Below are 23,477 nucleotides of genomic sequence, written 5' to 3'. Positions count from 1 at the left end.
TCCTTGACCGCGTCCACGGCCTCCTCTACCTCGTCCTCTTCCTGAACTCGTGTAGAAGGCCTGTTGCTCTGAACTGTTTTTGCTTTGTGAAGACTGTTGGTCTTCACCCAAGTTCTTCTCTTCGATAATCAGCATAGACACCAAATCTGTAAAGTTGGGAATGTTTTCCCGAGTCTGAATAGACGTCTTAAACGCCTTGTATTGTGGCCCGAGACCACGTAGACAGACCTCCACCTTATCATCATCATCTACTGACACACATCTACTGACACACCAATAAATGCAAGGGATTCCACAATACCCTTTATCTTCAGCCCATAGTCATTCACAGACATGCTCTTTTTCTTCACAGTATGAAGTTCATTCTTCAACTGTATCTTGCGTGCCTTGGTATTTGTTTCATAAAGCTTTACCAAGGTGTCCCACACCTCCTTGGGGGACTTGGCATCCTGAATGTGCCCAATCATGGTGTCCTGTATACTAATGGATAGCCAATACATAACCTTCCTGGCTCCTTGGTTCCAGTCTTTAAACTCTTTCACATCTGCAGCAGTCGGATTTATATCCGGTATCTCTGGTGCCTCTTCATGCTCACCTTCTATGTAGTCCCAATAGCCTTTTCCCATCAAGAAATTCGTTAACCTGAACCTCCAAGCATGGAAGTTATTCTTATCCAGCTTCTCAGCCACAATCTGTGTTATGCCATCATTAGACATCTTGCCAAACACACAATTTTACCAGAAACTGCACTCTGGTTTTTTCTGCACAACTGCTGTATTTTCTGCACAGCGGTACTGCAGTCCACTCAAATGTCACAATCAATGACCTCAATGTGCATACATACACCCAATGGCAACTGTAGACCTTTTTGCAGCACCCACAGTAGCTGCACAGTCAATCTGTCTTCCTGCAGTACTTAAAACAGAGTTCTGCAGAGAATCGATGACTTACCCGCAGTGCTCGAAATCGCCTGCTTTCTGAAAAACGGAGGTCCAGACGCGCCCGAAATGCGTTTTCGGCCTGAAAAGCTCAGTCCGAATAGTTGCCCTATAGCTTTACTCCCGCGAAGAAAGCTCCTCAATCAGAGATCGTTTGCCGGTGCCTCCCGTAAAGCTCCCGACAAGGGTGTAGTCACCAACACAATAGGGAAGAGTAGTTGAAGCTCTTACCCTCGTACCGCTTCCTGTGGTTCTTGTGAGATCCCTGTTCCCACCGCGCAACGGATTCGGGGTACTAGCAGCGGAAGTAGCACTTCTTGCGCGAGGCAGGGTCCCACACTCGGGGCCTCGTCCACGGATATCCGGACAAAAGACTAATCCGTCGGTTTTTCCAAAACCAGACCCGGAAAAAATTCCCTTATCCGGAAAGCACGGGCGATTCCACCAGGATAAGTTTTACTCTAACGTAGTCAAAACTCTTACTGATCAAACAGATCCGACTGCATCTATAAAGATACTTGGTCAGATCAAGGAAGAAACTTGCTTATCTCCATTTTCACATCCTCATTTATACATCCACATCCCATATCCACATTCATACATACACATCCATATCCACATCCACATGCATACATACATCCACATCCACATTCCCATTCACATATATACATCCATATCTACATGCACATTCACATCCATACATCCACATCTATATCCTCATTCACATCCATACATCCACATTCATGCATCCATACATCCACATTCATACATCCACATCCACATCCACATTTACATCCATACATCCACATTCATACATCCACATCCACATCCATACATCCACATTCATACATCCACATCCACATCCACATTCACATCCATACATCCACATTCATACATCCACATCCACATGCATCTTATCATATCTTATCACTTCCCATATCTTTTATGCATACCTCTATGCATGAAATTCAATTATGCTAAAAGTAACACTTTTATAATAAAATATTCAACTTTTATGCATACCTCTATGCATGAAATCCAATATGATAAAAGTAACACTTTTGATATAAAAAAATTATCCTTTATGCATACTTCTTTGCATGAAAATTAAAAATGATAAAAGTAACACTTTTGATATAAAAAATTTTCCTTTATGCATCCTTCTATGCATGAAAATTAAAAATGATAAAAATAACACTTTTAATATAAAAAAATTATCCTTTATGCATACTTCTATGCATGAAAATTAAAAATGATAAAAGTATCACTTTTGATATAAAAATTTTCCTTTATGCATACTTCTATGCATGAAAAATTAAAAATGATAAAAATAACACTTTTAATATAAAAAAATTATCCTTTATGCATACTTCTATGCATGAAAATTAAAAATGATAAAAGTATCACTTTTGATATAAAAATTTTTCTTTATGCATACTTCTATGCATGAAAAATTAAAAAATGATAAAAGTAACACTTTTGATATAAAATTTTTTCCTTTATGCATACTTCTATGCATGAAAATTAAAAATGATAAAAGTAACACTTTTGATATAAAAAAATTATCCTTTATGCATGATATTAAAATTCAATTTCTCCATGATTATAATGAAATTCTTTCAATTAATCTAGGATGATAATTCCTAGAATATGGTAGGAAGTCCTCTTTTTATGCTTTGAATGAAATTATTTTATGCATAATTTTTATAAAAATTTTGCCATAGCTCCGCTGCTATGACTGATAAATCTCAATTTTTTCTAAGGGATAAAGCTTATCATTAAGGAAATAATTAAAATGATCTCTAATTGGATCATTAATCTATAGTGGATTGAATCATCAATATGCATAAACTAAAAGCATAGAAAAAAGCCATTAAATTGGCCTCAAGCATAGCTTAATCTTGGGTTAAGGAAAAGCTTTATGAAAAGCTTGATTTGGATTGAGAACGGGTCATGAGTATGACCATTTCTTGAGTGAGAGAGAGAATTTACATAAAAATCATTAGAATTTAAACATAAATGAAAATTAACTTCAATAGCATTTATTAACTTATGTAACTCTTCACTACTATTCAAACTTCAATAGTATTTAAAAAAAAACCATACCAATTAAACTTCTCAAGCTTGAGAGGGGTTGAGAAGAGAGAAACATTGAGAAATTATAGAAAGATCAATATTCACTAATTACCTTACAACTTGCTTGATTCTTTGTTCACGGTAGAGGCCCCCAACCAATCAATTGGTTAAGTATGTTGATGGAGCCACTAATGGGGATTGAAGAAAGAGGGAAGCTCCAAAAACTAGTGAATTATTAAATGAATTCACAGTTCTTGGCTTAGGTGGAGTAGAGTAACGATGCATAAACACTAACTATTTTTCAACAAGGGGGAGGCTTCTATTTATAGGAAAATTTGAGCTCCTAACCAAACAAACTGATTCTAGAATTTTCTAAATCAGTTTGGTCAATATTTGACCATTTTTAGGTCAGTTAAGCTAACTTTTTGGAACTAGACTTGAATGAGGAGAGAGGAGAGATGAAATATCTCAATTTTTATGAGTTTAAAACTCATTCAAGCATGTGAAATATGCACCTCCTTTAAAGAACTCCCCTTCCTTACATATGTGTCATAATGGAATCATTTTAATATTGCTCATAGTTTTTTTTTACTAATAAACCTTGTACATTTTCAACTCTTCATCTTATGTGAAATATGCACCTCCTTTAAAGAATTCCCCTTCCTTACATATGTGTCATAATGGAATCATTTTAATATTGCTCATAGTTTTTTTTACTAATAAACCTTGTACATTTTCAACTCTTCATCTTATGTGAAATATGCACCTCCTTTAAAGGATTCCCCTTCCTTACATATGTGTCATAATGGCATCATTTTAATATTGCTCATAGTTTTTTTTACTAATAAACCTTGTACATTTTCAACTCTTCATCTTATGTGAAATATGCACCTCCTTTAAAGAATTCCCCTTCCTTACATATGTGTCATAATGGCATCATTTTAATATTGCTCATAGTTTTTTACTAATAAACCTTGTACATTTTCAACTCTTCATCTTATGTGAGCATTTACTCATTTTTGGATACCCAAAATATCTCATATTTTTAATATTGCTCATAGTTTTTTACTAATAAACCTTGTACATTTTCAACTCTTCACCTTATGTGAGCATTTACTCATTTTTGGGTATCTTCTTTTTTACAAATTTGGATTTATCTCTTCCCTACACATGGATTGATGCTATTGGCCCATAGGAACCTTAATTGGACCATAGTCTAAAGATTTCTGAAAATCTAGACCCTTAGACTAAGGTTCTTTATACCTATTTCCAATTAATTCCAATTGCACATTGGAAAATTCTTTTTGAATTTCTATTTCAGGGGAACTCATTTGAATTATAAGAGATATTTTTCTATCCAAAAATATTCAAAATCTGAATATTCTCTCTCTAGAATATTTTTCTCTCTCTAGGCTAAAACAGATAGAAACAAGGTCTTTATATTTCTGAAGAGGGTTGATTACAGGTGAGGATACTAGACATCAAAAAGGGGTTGGGGGAGGAATCTTACATTCTACCCCACTTAAAAAACGCGAGATGTCCTCATCTCGCAACTTGTGATAATTTCGCAAGATTCACGAATATGAGACTTAGAGAAAAATTTTAATCAAGATTAACCACCAAGAAACGTCTTAAAGAGAGCAAGATTCAAAATAAGAACAAGATTTAAACTTTATTCATTCTCGGAACTTATACAGTAAAGATAGAAGAACTCTTTACACTTCCATAAGCCCGTCCATCATATGATCACAAAAGCAGTCCTCACAAGCTGCACAAGTATAAGGTAACTCATCTATGGGAATGATTCTGTGGGTTATTGCTGCGCCTATCTCAGTGGTATGAGGTGTTCTAACAAAAGGACCTCTGAGAGGCAAGCCAAAAACGGGGTAAAGGCATATCTTCTCATGAGGAAGAAAACACGCCAGTAAGAAGACCCGCTCAGAAAACCCAGGATGCCTTGATCTCATGACGCAGTAGTATCGGGGACCCAAACCCAAAGCTTCAATAACCATGGCCAAGCGGACATTGTTACGAAAGTGCTGCTGACCCCAGGGTGTTACCCTAGTTATGTCTTGATAGGTCCGCCATTTTGTCTGCGCTACAGAAGTTCCCAAGTGAGGGAAAAGTGAGCGCTCATACTGCTCTATAAAATCTTTCTTCACAGACTCCCTTGCGTCTTGAAGGTGAGAAATCATTAGGGATAAAACTAGTTCTTGTTGCCAAGCCATGAAGGAGATTAAGAAAGAAAGGAGATCGATGGAAGTAAGATTACTGTGAGCGACAAGTAAAAGTTACGACTTATATAAAGGAAGGAGCTAGCGTAACTTAGAAGCCAACGGTAACTTGCCACTGAAGTTTTACCGTCTTTCCATGATTTGGGTTTGACACATTTTTCTATAGAAGGCATTAAGAATTTTGAGATGAAGAGATAAAAGAAGCTTGTAGGCTAAGTCACCTACTTTCATTGAATTCAGATATAAGGCTCACAATATCTGGGGGATAACTTCATATACTCCCCAAGAGATAAAGAACTTCTTTTGGGCCGTACTCGAATGAAGACCAAAACCTTGATATCCAAAACATCGATTCTCACTTCTGAACTCATTGTTCTGAATCCTTAAAACAGGTGGGACTCTTGAGAAGTATTCTAGGAAAAGGGTCTTCCTTTGTTAAACAGAACTTTCTTTTATTTTAGAGAGGGAATAATTATAAGATCAGAAAGGGAGATTCTTACTCCTGTATACCTCGAAGGCTGGGGAGGAATCTTACATTCTACCCCACTTAAAAAGTGCGAGATGTCCTCGTCTCGCAAGGTAGAGGACAACTCTTTTTCTTAACATCCAATTTTATTTTGGGGTTCCTTATATTCTGGTCAACCCAGCAGAACACTGGGATAAATATCCCTTATATAGAACTCATCATTAATATTCAGATCATATCATTCATATCTTTAACATGATAATGGTCCATTAGACCGAAAAATTTCCTTCTGAACATTCCTCCACGGGAATTTCAGTCAAGCAAGTTCTCAATTTGTCATCCCTTAACTTGATCTACTGATCAAGTGTTAACAGTAACAATTTGACAGCACAACCCACTAATCTCATAGTGATTTGCTGAATTCATTATCATCATTCCAGTTATGAATATCATCACTGGGACTCGTCCCATTCATCCTCATTGTGGTTTTGTTCAGATTTTTATATTTCAACTAATTTCAGAAATCATCATTTTTCAATCAGAATTTTCAATCAGAATCCAATTCAATTCATCAATTCTCAAACAGAATTAAAAATCATATCAACCACATTCGAATTCCTCATCTGGATAGCATTAACGCTTATAATTTCAAGTCTTAGATTTACTCGTATATACTGTCAGTAAAGAGCTGCAGTATACTCTCGGTATATACGGGTAGTCGTGGCTCTTGGAATTATAAGGTAAATACCATCATGTCTAGGCCTCAAGCAAGTTAGGGATTCTATATAATTGCGGTACTTCCATCTTGTGCTTCTTGATAAATTTTTGACATATTTGTCTTCTCAGTTGATCTTTATTAACCAAATGCTCTGATACCAACTGTGAGATCCCTGTTCCCACCGCGCAACGGATTCGGGGTACTAGCAGCGGAAGTAGCACTTCTTGCGCGAGGCAGGGTCCCACACTCGGGGCCTCGTCCACGGATATCCGGACAAAAGACTAATCCGTCGGTTTTTCCAAAACCAGACCCGGAAAAACTTCCCTTATCCGGAAAGCACGGGCGATTCCACCAGGATAAGTTTTACTCTAACGTAGTCAAAACTCTTACTGATCAAACAGATCCGACTGCATCTATAAAGATACTTGGTCAGATCAAGGAAGAAACTTGCACTTGGATCATTGGGATCAACGCTTTTTTCCCCACCAAGGAGGCACAGCCGTTGATTCCTATCCATAGAACAATTACTATCCGGGATTTACTTTATCTATCGTAATAACAGAAATTGAGTCTCGATTTACGGATCCATCAGTCCAGCCTAACCCCATCCGATCCCATGGGTTAGCCAACCGCCCAACCACTGTAGTGATGGGATCCAATTTGGAATTTGTAGGTTTTGTCCCGGGTACCAAGGAAAAGAGTTCCAAGGCCCCCTAGCCGGAATTTCATGCAAACATAAAACTAGCCACACCACTTACACACCCAATATGAAAATTGCCTTTTTCTTAGCATCAGCTAACTTTAAAACAATCCTTTAATGAAACCATAGTACCACTGATCACAATCTCCCAAATTATCCAGTTGATTCATAATTTCCCATCATTCCTTCATCAGAGTATCTATGGCATCATTGGCAACTAGAACGCTCACCACCTGTCCACACAGGGGCCGTTTCAATAGTTCCTAGCCCATAATACTCAACAATATAATCACTTATCAAGATGGACTCTCATTGAAGATCAGCAAGATCAACCAACAGATCCATATAAAAGAGCCATGGACTCATCCGTTGAGGACCAGCAAGGTCAGTCAACCAGATCCATGCCCGGTTCCAGAAAAACAACTCTTACTCCTCGTTCCAATATCTTCCTCGACGCACGCGTGGGTATCCTGGGCGACCCAGAGCCCGAGCACCGTATGGTCAGCACCCTCTAGGATCCTTCGCAGGTGACCTAGCGCTTCACTCATAGGCCGCTTCCTTGGTCCCTCATCCACCGTACCGGAAGCTCACCATTTTAATCGAACCGAGGCTGGTCAAGACCTCGGCCGACCTTGCTACGCGAGACGTCCTCCATTGACTCTCCGTCAGCAGTTGCAACTTTATCAGTTAGGTCTCCACGACCTTAATCACAAGACGGTCAAAATGCTTTCCCAGCATTCTTGACATAAAACAGCCATTTACAAACAGCATTTACAAACAGTTTACAAATACAATTTCTATATTAACTCTCATTTTTCCACATTATCCCTCATGCAATCCACATTACTTATTCCACATTTCATTTATATGTGTACTCATCCAATCATATCATTTTCCATCTCTTCACTTCAGATTCCTTCACATCACATATCATATATTCACATCCATATCCACATCCATACATCCACATCCACATCCACATTCACATCCATACATCCACATCTACATGCTTATCTCCATTTTCACATCCTCATTTATACATCCACATCCCATATCCACATTCATACATACACATCCATATCCACATCCATATCCGCATTCATACATACACATCCATATCCACATCCACATGCATACATTCATTATCACGTCCTCATTCATACATCCACATCCACATTCTCATTCACATCTATACATCCATATCTACATGCACAATCACATCCATACATCCACATCTATATCCTCATTCACATCCATACATCCACATTCATGCATCCACATCTACATGCCTACATCCATACATACACATCCACATTTACATCCATGCATCCACATTCATACATCCACATCCACATCCACATTCACATCCATACATCCACATCTACATGCTTATCTCCATTTTCACATCCTCATTTATACATCCACATCCCATATCCACATTCATACATACACATCCATATCCACATCCACATGCATACATACATCCACATCCACATTCCCATTCACATATATACATCCATATCTACATGCACATTCACATCCATACATCCACATCTATATCCTCATTCACATCCATACATCCACATTCATGCATCCACATCTACATGCTTATCTCCATTTTCACATCCTCATTTATACATCCACATCCCATATCCACATTCATACATACACATCCATATCCACATCCACATGCATACATACATCCACATCCACATTCCCATTCACATATATACATCCATATCTACATGCACATTCACATCCATACATCCACATCTATATCCTCATTCACATCCATACATCCACATTCATGCATCCATACATCCACATTCATACATCCACATCCACATCCACATTCACATCCATACATCCACATTCATACATCCACATCCACATCCATACATCCACATTCATACATCCACATCCACATCCACATTCACATCCATACATCCACATTCATACATCCACATCCACATGCATCTTATCATATCTTATCACTTCCCATATCTTTTATGCATACCTCAATGCATGAAATTCAATTATGCTAAAAGTAACACTTTTATAATAAAATATTCAACTTTTATGCATACCTCTATGCATGAAATCCAATATGATAAAAGTAACACTTTTGATATAAAAAAATTATCCTTTATGCATACTTCTATGCATGAAAATTAAAAATGATAAAAGTAACACTTTTGATATAAAAAATTTTCCTTTATGCATCCTTCTATGCATGAAAATTAAAAATGATAAAAATAACACTTTTAATATAAAAAAATTATCCTTTATGCATACTTCTATGCATGAAAATTAAAAATGATAAAAGTATCACTTTTGATATAAAAATTTTCCTTTATGCATACTTCTATGCATGAAAAATTAAAAATGATAAAAATAACACTTTTAATATAAAAAAATTATCCTTTATGCATACTTCTATGCATGAAAATTAAAAATGATAAAAGTATCACTTTTGATATAAAAATTTTCCTTTATGCATACTTCTATGCATGAAAAATTAAAAAATGATAAAAGTAACACTTTTGATATAAAATTTTTTCCTTTATGCATACTTCTATGCATGAAAATTAAAAATGATAAAAGTAACACTTTTGATATAAAAAAATTATCCTTTATGCATGATATTAAAATTCAATTTCTCCATGATTATAATGAAATTCTTTCAATTAATCTAGGATGATAATTCCTAGAATATGGTAGGAAGTCCTCTTTTTATGCTTTGAATGAAATTATTTTATGCATAATTTTTATAAAAATTTTGCCATAGCTCCGCTGCTATGACTGATAAATCTCAATTTTTTCTAAGGGATAAAGCTTATCATTAAGGAAATAATTAAAATGATCTCTAATTGGATCATTAATCTATAGTGGATTGAATCATCAATATGCATAAACTAAAAGCATAGAAAAAAGCCATTAAATTGGCCTCAAGCATAGCTTAATCTTGGGTTAAGGAAAAGCTTTATGAAAAGCGTGATTTGGATTGAGAACGGGTCATGAGTATGACCATTTCTTGAGTGAGAGAGAGAATTTACATAAAAATCATTAGAATTTAAACATAAATGAAAATTAACTTCAATAGCATTTATTAACTTATGTAACTCTTCACTACTATTCAAACTTCAATAGTATTTAAAAAAAAACCATACCAATTAAACTTCTCAAGCTTGAGAGGGGTTGAGAAGAGAGAAACATTGAGAAATTATAGAAAGATCAATATTCACTAATTACCTTACAACTTGCTTGATTCTTTGTTCACGGTAGAGGCCCCCAACCAATCAATTGGTTAAGTATGTTGATGGAGCCACTAATGGGGATTGAAGAAAGAGGGAAGCTCCAAAAACTAGTGAATTATTAAATGAATTCACAGTTCTTGGCTTAGGTGGAGTAGAGTAACGATGCATAAACACTAACTATTTTTCAACAAGGGGGAGGCTTCTATTTATAGGAAAATTTGAGCTCCTAACCAAACAAACTGATTCTAGAATTTTCTAAATCAGTTTGGTCAATATTTGACCATTTTTAGGTCAGTTAAGCTAACTTTTTGGAACTAGACTTGAATGAGGAGAGAGGAGAGATGAAATATCTCAATTTTTATGAGTTTAAAACTCATTCAAGCATGTGAAATATGCACCTCCTTTAAAGAACTCCCCTTCCTTACATATGTGTCATAATGGAATCATTTTAATATTGCTCATAGTTTTTTTTAACTAATAAACCTTGTACATTTTCAACTCTTCATCTTATGTGAAATATGCACCTCCTTTAAAGAATTCCCCTTCCTTACATATGTGTCATAATGGAATCATTTTAATATTGCTCATAGTTTTTTTTACTAATAAACCTTGTACATTTTCAACTCTTCATCTTATGTGAAATATGCACCTCCTTTAAAGAATTCCCCTTCCTTACATATGTGTCATAATGGCATCATTTTAATATTGCTCATAGTTTTTTTTACTAATAAACCTTGTACATTTTCAACTCTTCATCTTATGTGAAATATGCACCTCCTTTAAAGAATTCCCCTTCCTTACATATGTGTCATAATGGCATCATTTTAATATTGCTCATAGTTTTTTACTAATAAACCTTGTACATTTTCAACTCTTCATCTTATGTGAGCATTTACTCATTTTTGGATACCCAAAATATCTCATATTTTTAATATTGCTCATAGTTTTTTACTAATAAACCTTGTACATTTTCAACTCTTCACCTTATGTGAGCATTTACTCATTTTTGGGTATCTTCTTTTTTACAAATTTGGATTTATCTCTTCCCTACACATGGATTGATGCTATTGGCCCATAGGAACCTTAATTGGACCATAGTCTAAAGATTTCTGAAAATCTAGACCCTTAGACTAAGGTTCTTTATACCTATTTCCAATTAATTCCAATTGCACATTGGAAAATTCTTTTTGAATTTCTATTTCAGGGGAACTCATTTGAATTATAAGAGATATTTTTCTATCCAAAAATATTCAAAATCTGAATATTCTCTCTCTAGAATATTTTTCTCTCTCTAGGCTAAAACAGATAGAAACAAGGTCTTTATATTTCTGAAGAGGGTTGATTACAGGTGAGGATACTAGACATCAAAAAGGGGTTGGGGGAGGAATCTTACATTCTACCCCACTTAAAAAACGCGAGATGTCCTCATCTCGCAACTTGTGATAATTTCGCAAGATTCACGAATATGAGACTTAGAGAAAAATTTTAATCAAGATTAACCACCAAGAAACGTCTTAAAGAGAGCAAGATTCAAAATAAGAACAAGATTTAAACTTTATTCATTCTCGGAACTTATACAGTAAAGATAGAAGAACTCTTTACACTTCCATAAGCCCGTCCATCATATGATCACAAAAGCAGTCCTCACAAGCTGCACAAGTATAAGGTAACTCATCTATGGGAATGATTCTGTGGGTTATTGCTGCGCCTATCTCAGTGGTATGAGGTGTTCTAACAAAAGGACCTCTGAGAGGCAAGCCAAAAATGGGGTAAAGGCATATCTTCTCATGAGGAAGAAAACACGCCAGTAAGAAGACCCGCTCAGAAAACCCAGGATGCCTTGATCTCATGACGCAGTAGTATCGGGGACCCAAACCCAAAGCTTCAATAACCATGGCCAAGCGGACATTGTTACGAAAGTGCTGCTGACCCCAGGGTGTTACCCTAGTTATGTCTTGATAGGTCCGCCATTGTGTCTGCGCTACAGAAGTTCCCAAGTGAGGGAAAAGTGAGCGCTCATACTGCTCTATAAAATCTTTCTTCACAGACTCCCTTGCGTCTTGAAGGTGAGAAATCATTAGGGATAAAACTAGTTCTTGTTGCCAAGCCATGAAGGAGATTAAGAAAGAAAGGAGATCGATGGAAGTAAGATTACTGTGAGCGACAAGTAAAAGTTACGACTTATATAAAGGAAGGAGCTAGCGTAACTTAGAAGCCAACGGTATCTTGCCACTGAAGTTTTACCGTCTTTCCATGATTTGGGTTTGACACATTTTTCTATAGAAGGCATTAAGAATTTTGAGATGAAGAGATAAAAGAAGCTTGTAGGCTAAGTCACCTACTTTCATTGAATTCAGATATAAGGCTCACAATATCTGGGGGATAACTTCATATACTCCCCAAGAGATAAAGAACTTCTTTTGGGCCGTACTCGAATGAAGACCAAAACCTTGATATCCAAAACATCGATTCTCACTTCTGAACTCATTGTTCTGAATCCTTAAGACAGGTGGGACTCTTGAGAAGTATTCTAGGAAAAGGGTCTTCCTTTGTTAAACAGAACTTTCTTTTATTTTAGAGAGGGAATAATTATAAGATCAGAAAGGGAGATTCTTACTCCTGTATACCTCGAAGGCTGGGGAGGAATCTTACATTCTACCCCACTTAAAAAGTGCGAGATGTCCTCGTCTCGCAAGGTAGAGGACAACTCTTTTTCTTAACATCCAATTTTATTTTGGGGTTCCTTATATTCTGGTCAACCCAGCAGAACACTGGGATAAATATCCCTTATATAGAACTCATCATTAATATTCAGATCATATCATTCATATCTTTAACATGATAATGGTCCATTAGACCGAAAAATTTCCTTCTGAACATTCCTCCACGGGAATTTCAGTCAAGCAAGTTCTCAATTTGTCATCCCTTAACTTGATCTACTGATCAAGTGTTAACAGTAACAATTTGACAGCACAACCCACTAATCTCATAGTGATTTGCTGAATTCATTATCATCATTCCAGTTATGAATATCATCACTGGGACTCGTCCCATTCATCCTCATTGTGGTTTTGTTCAGATTTTTATATTTCAACTAATTTCAGAAATCATCATTTTTCAATCAGAATTTTCAATCAGAATCCAATTCAATTCATCAATTCTCAAACAGAATTAAAAATCATATCAACCACATTCGAATTCCTCATCTGGATAGCATTAACGCTTATAATTTCAAGTCTTAGATTTACTCGTATATACTGTCAGTAAAGAGCTGCAGTATACTCTCGGTATATACGGGTAGTCGTGGCTCTTGGAATTATAAGGTAAATACCATCATGTCTAGGCCTCAAGCAAGTCAGGGATTCTATATAATTGCGGTACTTCCATCTGAAGACCCAATTACCAAATTACGAATTTCAGTTTGAATATCAAATTGTATGAATTATATCACACAATTACAACCTTTTTGTGCTTCTTGATAAATTTTTGACATATTTGTCTTCTCAGTTGATCTTTATTAACCAAATGCTCTGATACCAACTGTGAGATCCCTGTTCCCACCGCGCAACGGATTCGGGGTACTAGCAGCGGAAGTAGCACTTCTTGCGCGAGGCAGGGTCCCACACTCGGGGCCTCGTCCACGGATATCCGGACAAAAGACTAATCCGTCGGTTTTTCCAAAACCAGACCCGGAAAAACTTCCCTTATCCGGAAAGCACGGGCGATTCCACCAGGATAAGTTTTACTCTAACGTAGTCAAAACTCTTACTGATCAAACAGATCCGACTGCATCTATAAAGATACTTGGTCAGATCAAGGAAGAAACTTGCACTTGGATCATTGGGATCAACGCTTTTTTCCCCACCAAGGAGGCACAGCCGTTGATTCCTATCCATAGAACAATTACTATCCGGGATTTACTTTATCTATCGTAATAACAGAAATTGAGTCTCGATTTACGGATCCATCAGTCCAGCCTAACCCCATCCGATCCCATGGGTTAGCCAACCGCCCAACCACTGTAGTGATGGGATCCAATTTGGAATTTGTAGGTTTTGTCCCGGGTACCAAGGAAAAGAGTTCCAAGGCCCCCTAGCCGGAATTTCATGCAAACATAAAACTAGCCACACCACTTACACACCCAATATGAAAATTGCCTTTTTCTTAGCATCAGCTAACTTTAAAACAATCCTTTAATGAAACCATAGTACCACTGATCACAATCTCCCAAATTATCCAGTTGATTCATAATTTCCCATCATTCCTTCATCAGAGTATCTATGGCATCATTGGCAACTAGAACGCTCACCACCTGTCCACACAGGGGCCGTTTCAATAGTTCCTAGCCCATAATACTCAACAATATAATCACTTATCAAGATGGACTCTCATTGAAGATCAGCAAGATCAACCAACAGATCCATATAAAAGAGCCATGGACTCATCCGTTGAGGACCAGCAAGGTCAGTCAACCAGATCCATGCCCGGTTCCAGAAAAACAACTCTTACTCCTCGTTCCAATATCTTCCTCGACGCACGCGTGGGTATCCTGGGCGACCCAGAGCCCGAGCACCGTATGGTCAGCACCCTCTAGGATCCTTCGCAGGTGACCTAGCGCTTCACTCATAGGCCGCTTCCTTGGTCCCTCATCCACCGTACCGGAAGCTCACCATTTTAATCGAACCGAGGCTGGTCAAGACCTCGGCCGACCTTGCTACGCGAGACGTCCTCCATTGACTCTCCGTCAGCAGTTGCAACTTTATCAGTTAGGTCTCCACGACCTTAATCACAAGACGGTCAAAATGCTTTCCCAGCATTCTTGACATAAAACAGCCATTTACAAACAGCATTTACAAACAGTTTACAAATACAATTTCTATATTAACTCTCATTTTTCCACATTATCCCTCATGCAATCCACATTACTTATTCCACATTTCATTTATATGTGTACTCATCCAATCATATCATTTTCCATCTCTTCACTTCAGATTCCTTCACATCACATATCATATATTCACATCCATATCCACATCCATACATCCACATCCACATCCACATTCACATCCATACATCCACATCTACATGCTTATCTCCATTTTCACATCCTCATTTATACATCCACATCCCATATCCACATTCATACATACACATCCATATCCACATCCATATCCGCATTCATACATACACATCCATATCCACATCCACATGCATACATTCATTATCACGTCCTCATTCATACATCCACATCCACATTCTCATTCACATCTATACATCCATATCTACATACACAATCACATCCATACATCCACATCTATATCCTCATTCACATCCATACATCCACATTCATGCATCCACATCTACATGCCTACATCCATACATACACATCCACATTTACATCCATGCATCCACATTCATACATCCACATCCACATCCACATTCACATCCATACATCCACATCTACATGCTTATCTCCATTTTCACATCCTCATTTATACATCCACATCCCATATCCACATTCATACATACACATCCATATCCACATCCACATGCATACATACATCCACATCCACATTCCCATTCACATATATACATCCATATCTACATGCACATTCACATCCATACATCCACATCTATATCCTCATTCACATCCATACATCCACATTCATGCATCCACATCTACATGCTTATCTCCATTTTCACATCCTCATTTATACATCCACATCCCATATCCACATTCATACATACACATCCATATCCACATCCACATGCATACATACATCCACATCCACATTCCCATTCACATATATACATCCATATCTACATGCACATTCACATCCATACATCCACATCTATATCCTCATTCACATCCATACATCCACATTCATGCATCCATACATCCACATTCATACATCCACATCCACATCCACATTCACATCCATACATCCACATTCATACATCCACATCCACATCCATACATCCACATTCATACATCCACATCCACATCCACATTCACATCCATACATCCACATTCATACATCCACATCCACATGCATCTTATCATATCTTATCACTTCCCATATCTTTTATGCATACCTCTATGCATGAAATTCAATTATGCTAAAAGTAACACTTTTATAATAAAATATTCAACTTTTATGCATACCTCTATGCATGAAATCCAATATGATAAAAGTAACACTTTTGATATAAAAAAATTATCCTTTATGCATACTTCTATGCATGAAAATTAAAAATGATAAAAGTAACACTTTTGATATAAAAAATTTTCCTTTATGCATCCTTCTATGCATGAAAATTAAAAATGATAAAAATAACACTTTTAATATAAAAAAATTATCCTTTATGCATACTTCTATGCATGAAAATTAAAAATGATAAAAGTATCACTTTTGATATAAAAATTTTCCTTTATGCATACTTCTATGCATGAAAAATTAAAAATGATAAAAATAACACTTTTAATATAAAAAAATTATCCTTTATGCATACTTCTATGCATGAAAATTAAAAATGATAAAAGTATCACTTTTGATATAAAAATTTTCCTTTATGCATACTTCTATGCATGAAAAATTAAAAAATGATAAAAGTAACACTTTTGATATAAAATTTTTTCCTTTATGCATACTTCTATGCATGAAAATTAAAAATGATAAAAGTAACACTTTTGATATAAAAAAATTATCCTTTATGCATGATATTAAAATTCAATTTCTCCATGATTATAATGAAATTCTTTCAATTAATCTAGGATGATAATTCCTAGAATATGGTAGGAAGTCCTCTTTTTATGCTTTGAATGAAATTATTTTATGCATAATTTTTATAAAAATTTTGCCATAGCTCCGCTGCTATGACTGATAAATCTCAATTTTTTCTAAGGGATAAAGCTTATCATTAAGGAAATAATTAAAATGATCTCTAATTGGATCATTAATCTATAGTGGATTGAATCATCAATATGCATAAACTAAAAGCATAGAAAAAAGCCATTAAATTGGCCTCAAGCATAGCTTAATCTTGGGTTAAGGAAAAGCTTTATGAAAAGCTTGATTTGGATTGAGAACGGGTCATGAGTATGACCATTTCTTGAGTGAGAGAGAGAATTTACATAAAAATCATTAGAATTTAAACATAAATGAAAATTAACTTCAATAGCATTTATTAACTTATGTAACTCTTCACTACTATTCAAACTTCAATAGTATTTAAAAAAAAACCATACCAATTAAACTTCTCAAGCTTGAGAGGGGTTGAGAAGAGAGAAACATTGAGAAATTATAGAAAGATCAATATTCACTAATTACCTTACAACTTGCTTGATTCTTTGTTCACGGTAGAGGCCCCCAACCAATCAATTGGTTAAGTATGTTGATGGAGCCACTAATGGGGATTGAAGAAAGAGGGAAGCTCCAAAAACTAGTGAATTATTAAATGAATTCACAGTTCTTGGCTTAGGTGGAGTAGAGTAACGATGCATAAACACTAACTATTTTTCAACAAGGGGGAGGCTTCTATTTATAGGAAAATTTGAGCTCCTAACCAAACAAACTGATTCTAGAATTTTCTAAATCAGTTTGGTCAATATTTGACCATTTTTAGGTCAGTTAAGCTAACTTTTTGGAACTAGACTTGAATGAGGAGAGAGGAGAGATGAAATATCTCAATTTTTATGAGTTTAAAACTCATTCAAGCATGTGAAATATGCACCTCCTTTAAAGAACTCCCCTTCCTTACATATGTGTCATAATGGAATCATTTTAATATTGCTCATAGTTTTTTTTAACTAATAAACCTTGTACATTTTCAACTCTTCATCTTATGTGAAATATGCACCTCCTTTAAAGAATTCCCCTTCCTTACATATGTGTCATAATGGAATCATTTTAATATTGCTCATAGTTTTTTTTACTAATAAACCTTGTACATTTTCAACTCTTCATCTTATGTGAAATATGCACCTCCTTTAAAGAATTCCCCTTCCTTACATATGTGTCATAATGGCATCATTTTAATATTGCTCATAGTTTTTTTTACTAATAAACCTTGTACATTTTCAACTCTTCATCTTATGTGAAATATGCACCTCCTTTAAAGAATTCCCCTTCCTTACATATGTGTCATAATGGCATCATTTTAATATTGCTCATAGTTTTTTACTAATAAACCTTGTACATTTTCAACTCTTCATCTTATGTGAGCATTTACTCATTTTTGGATACCCAAAATATCTCATATTTTTAATATTGCTCATAGTTTTTTACTAATAAACCTTGTACATTTTCAACTCTTCACCTTATGTGAGCATTTACTCATTTTTGGGTATCTTCTTTTTTACAAATTTGGATTTATCTCTTCCCTACACATGGATTGATGCTATTGGCCCATAGGAACCTTAATTGGACCATAGTCTAAAGATTTCTGAAAATCTAGACCCTTAGACTAAGGTTCTTTATACCTATTTCCAATTAATTCCAATTGCACATTGGAAAATTCTTTTTGAATTTCTATTTCAGGGGAACTCATTTGAATTATAAGAGATATTTTTCTATCCAAAAATATTCAAAATCTGAATATTCTCTCTCTAGAATATTTTTCTCTCTCTAGGCTAAAACAGATAGAAACAAGGTCTTTATATTTCTGAAGAGGGTTGATTACAGGTGAGGATACTAGACATCAAAAAGGGGTTGGGGGAGGAATCTTACATTCTACCCCACTTAAAAAACGCGAGATGTCCTCATCTCGCAACTTGTGATAATTTCGCAAGATTCACGAATATGAGACTTAGAGAAAAATTTTAATCAAGATTAACCACCAAGAAACGTCTTAAAGAGAGCAAGATTCAAAATAAGAACAAGATTTAAACTTTATTCATTCTCGGAACTTATACAGTAAAGATAGAAGAACTCTTTACACTTCCATAAGCCCGTCCATCATATGATCACAAAAGCAGTCCTCACAAGCTGCACAAGTATAAGGTAACTCATCTATGGGAATGATTCTGTGGGTTATTGCTGCGCCTATCTCAGTGGTATGAGGTGTTCTAACAAAAGGACCTCTGAGAGGCAAGCCAAAAATGGGGTAAAGGCATATCTTCTCATGAGGAAGAAAACACGCCAGTAAGAAGACCCGCTCAGAAAACCCAGGATGCCTTGATCTCATGACGCAGTAGTATCGGGGACCCAAACCCAAAGCTTCAATAACCATGGCCAAGCGGACATTGTTACGAAAGTGCTGCTGACCCCAGGGTGTTACCCTAGTTATGTCTTGATAGGTCCGCCATTTTGTCTGCGCTACAGAAGTTCCCAAGTGAGGGAAAAGTGAGCGCTCATACTGCTCTATAAAATCTTTCTTCACAGACTCCCTTGCGTCTTGAAGGTGAGAAATCATTAGGGATAAAACTAGTTCTTGTTGCCAAGCCATGAAGGAGATTAAGAAAGAAAGGAGATCGATGGAAGTAAGATTACTGTGAGCGACAAGTAAAAGTTACGACTTATATAAAGGAAGGAGCTAGCGTAACTTAGAAGCCAACGGTAACTTGCCACTGAAGTTTTACCGTCTTTCCATGATTTGGGTTTGACACATTTTTCTATAGAAGGCATTAAGAATTTTGAGATGAAGAGATAAAAGAAGCTTGTAGGCTAAGTCACCTACTTTCATTGAATTCAGATATAAGGCTCACAATATCTGGGGGATAACTTCATATACTCCCCAAGAGATAAAGAACTTCTTTTGGGCCGTACTCGAATGAAGACCAAAACCTTGATATCCAAAACATCGATTCTCACTTCTGAACTCATTGTTCTGAATCCTTAAAACAGGTGGGACTCTTGAGAAGTATTCTAGGAAAAGGGTCTTCCTTTGTTAAACAGAACTTTCTTTTATTTTAGAGAGGGAATAATTATAAGATCAGAAAGGGAGATTCTTACTCCTGTATACCTCGAAGGCTGGGGAGGAATCTTACATTCTACCCCACTTAAAAAGTGCGAGATGTCCTCGTCTCGCAAGGTAGAGGACAACTCTTTTTCTTAACATCCAATTTTATTTTGGGGTTCCTTATATTCTGGTCAACCCAGCAGAACACTGGGATAAATATCCCTTATATAGAACTCATCATTAATATTCAGATCATATCATTCATATCTTTAACATGATAATGGTCCATTAGACCGAAAAATTTCCTTCTGAACATTCCTCCACGGGAATTTCAGTCAAGCAAGTTCTCAATTTGTCATCCCTTAACTTGATCTACTGATCAAGTGTTAACAGTAACAATTTGACAGCACAACCCACTAATCTCATAGTGATTTGCTGAATTCATTATCATCATTCCAGTTATGAATATCATCACTGGGACTCGTCCCATTCATCCTCATTGTGGTTTTGTTCAGATTTTTATATTTCAACTAATTTCAGAAATCATCATTTTTCAATCAGAATTTTCAATCAGAATCCAATTCAATTCATCAATTCTCAAACAGAATTAAAAATCATATCAACCACATTCGAATTCCTCATCTGGATAGCATTAACGCTTATAATTTCAAGTCTTAGATTTACTCGTATATACTGTCAGTAAAGAGCTGCAGTATACTCTCGGTATATACGGGTAGTCGTGGCTCTTGGAATTATAAGGTAAATACCATCATGTCTAGGCCTCAAGCAAGTCAGGGATTCTATATAATTGCGGTACTTCCATCTGAAGACCCAATTACCAAATTACGAATTTCAGTTTGAATATCAAATTGTATGAATTATATCACACAATTACAACCTTTTTGTGCTTCTTGATAAATTTTTGACATATTTGTCTTCTCAGTTGATCTTTATTAACCAAATGCTCTGATACCAACTGTGAGATTCCTGTTCCCACCGCGCAACGGATTCGGGGTACTAGCAGCGGAAGTAGCACTTCTTGCGCGAGGCAGGGTCCCACACTCGGGGCCTCGTCCACGGATATCCGGACAAAAGACTAATCCGTCGGTTTTTCCAAAACCAGACCCGGAAAAACTTCCCTTATCCGGAAAGCACGGGCGATTCCACCAGGATAAGTTTTACTCTAACGTAGTCAAAACTCTTACTGATCAAACAGATCCGACTGCATCTATAAAGATACTTGGTCAGATCAAGGAAGAAACTTGCACTTGGATCATTGGGATCAACGCTTTTTTCCCCACCAAGGAGGCACAGCCGTTGATTCCTATCCATAGAACAATTACTATCCGGGATTTACTTTATCTATCGTAATAACAGAAATTGAGTCTCGATTTACGGATCCATCAGTCCAGCCTAACCCCATCCGATCCCATGGGTTAGCCAACCGCCCAACCACTGTAGTGATGGGATCCAATTTGGAATTTGTAGGTTTTGTCCCGGGTACCAAGGAAAAGAGTTCCAAGGCCCCCTAGCCGGAATTTCATGCAAACATAAAACTAGCCACACCACTTACACACCCAATATGAAAATTGCCTTTTTCTTAGCATCAGCTAACTTTAAAACAATCCTTTAATGAAACCATAGTACCACTGATCACAATCTCCCAAATTATCCAGTTGATTCATAATTTCCCATCATTCCTTCATCAGAGTATCTATGGCATCATTGGCAACTAGAACGCTCACCACCTGTCCACACAGGGGCCGTTTCAATAGTTCCTAGCCCATAATACTCAACAATATAATCACTTATCAAGATGGACTCTCATTGAAGATCAGCAAGATCAACCAACAGATCCATATAAAAGAGCCATGGACTCATCCGTTGAGGACCAGCAAGGTCAGTCAACCAGATCCATGCCCGGTTCCAGAAAAACAACTCTTACTCCTCGTTCCAATATCTTCCTCGACGCACGCGTGGGTATCCTGGGCGACCCAGAGCCCGAGCACCGTATGGTCAGCACCCTCTAGGATCCTTCGCAGGTGACCTAGCGCTTCACTCATAGGCCGCTTCCTTGGTCCCTCATCCACCGTACCGGAAGCTCACCATTTTAATCGAACCGAGGCTGGTCAAGACCTCGGCCGACCTTGCTACGCGAGACGTCCTCCATTGACTCTCCGTCAGCAGTTGCAACTTTATCAGTTAGGTCTCCACGACCTTAATCACAAGACGGTCAAAATGCTTTCCCAGCATTCTTGACATAAAACAGCCATTTACAAACAGCATTTACAAACAGTTTACAAATACAATTTCTATATTAACTCTCATTTTTCCACATTATCCCTCATGCAATCCACATTACTTATTCCACATTTCATTTATATGTGTACTCATCCAATCATATCATTTTCCATCTCTTCACTTCAGATTCCTTCACATCACATATCATATATTCACATCCATATCCACATCCATACATCCACATCCACATCCACATTCACATCCATACATCCACATCTACATGCTTATCTCCATTTTCACATCCTCATTTATACATCCACATCCCATATCCACATTCATACATACACATCCATATCCACATCCATATCCGCATTCATACATACACATCCATATCCACATCCACATGCATACATTCATTATCACGTCCTCATTCATACATCCACATCCACATTCTCATTCACATCTATACATCCATATCTACATGCACAATCACATCCATACATCCACATCTATATCCTCATTCACATCCATACATCCACATTCATGCATCCACATCTACATGCCTACATCCATACATACACATCCACATTTACATCCATGCATCCACATTCATACATCCACATCCACATCCACATTCACATCCATACATCCACATCTACATGCTTATCTCCATTTTCACATCCTCATTTATACATCCACATCCCATATCCACATTCATACATACACATCCATATCCACATCCACATGCATACATACATCCACATCCACATTCCCATTCACATATATACATCCATATCTACATGCACATTCACATCCATACATCCACATCTATATCCTCATTCACATCCATACATCCACATTCATGCATCCACATCTACATGCTTATCTCCATTTTCACATCCTCATTTATACATCCACATCCCATATCCACATTCATACATACACAT

The sequence above is a fragment of the Cibotium barometz genome, chromosome 19 (assembly GCF_041138505.1).
Source record: "Cibotium barometz isolate CiBa-2024 chromosome 19, ASM4113850v1, whole genome shotgun sequence".
Taxonomy (NCBI): Eukaryota; Viridiplantae; Streptophyta; class Polypodiopsida; order Cyatheales; family Cibotiaceae; genus Cibotium; species Cibotium barometz.
Note: the sequence above shows the minus strand (reverse complement) of the source record.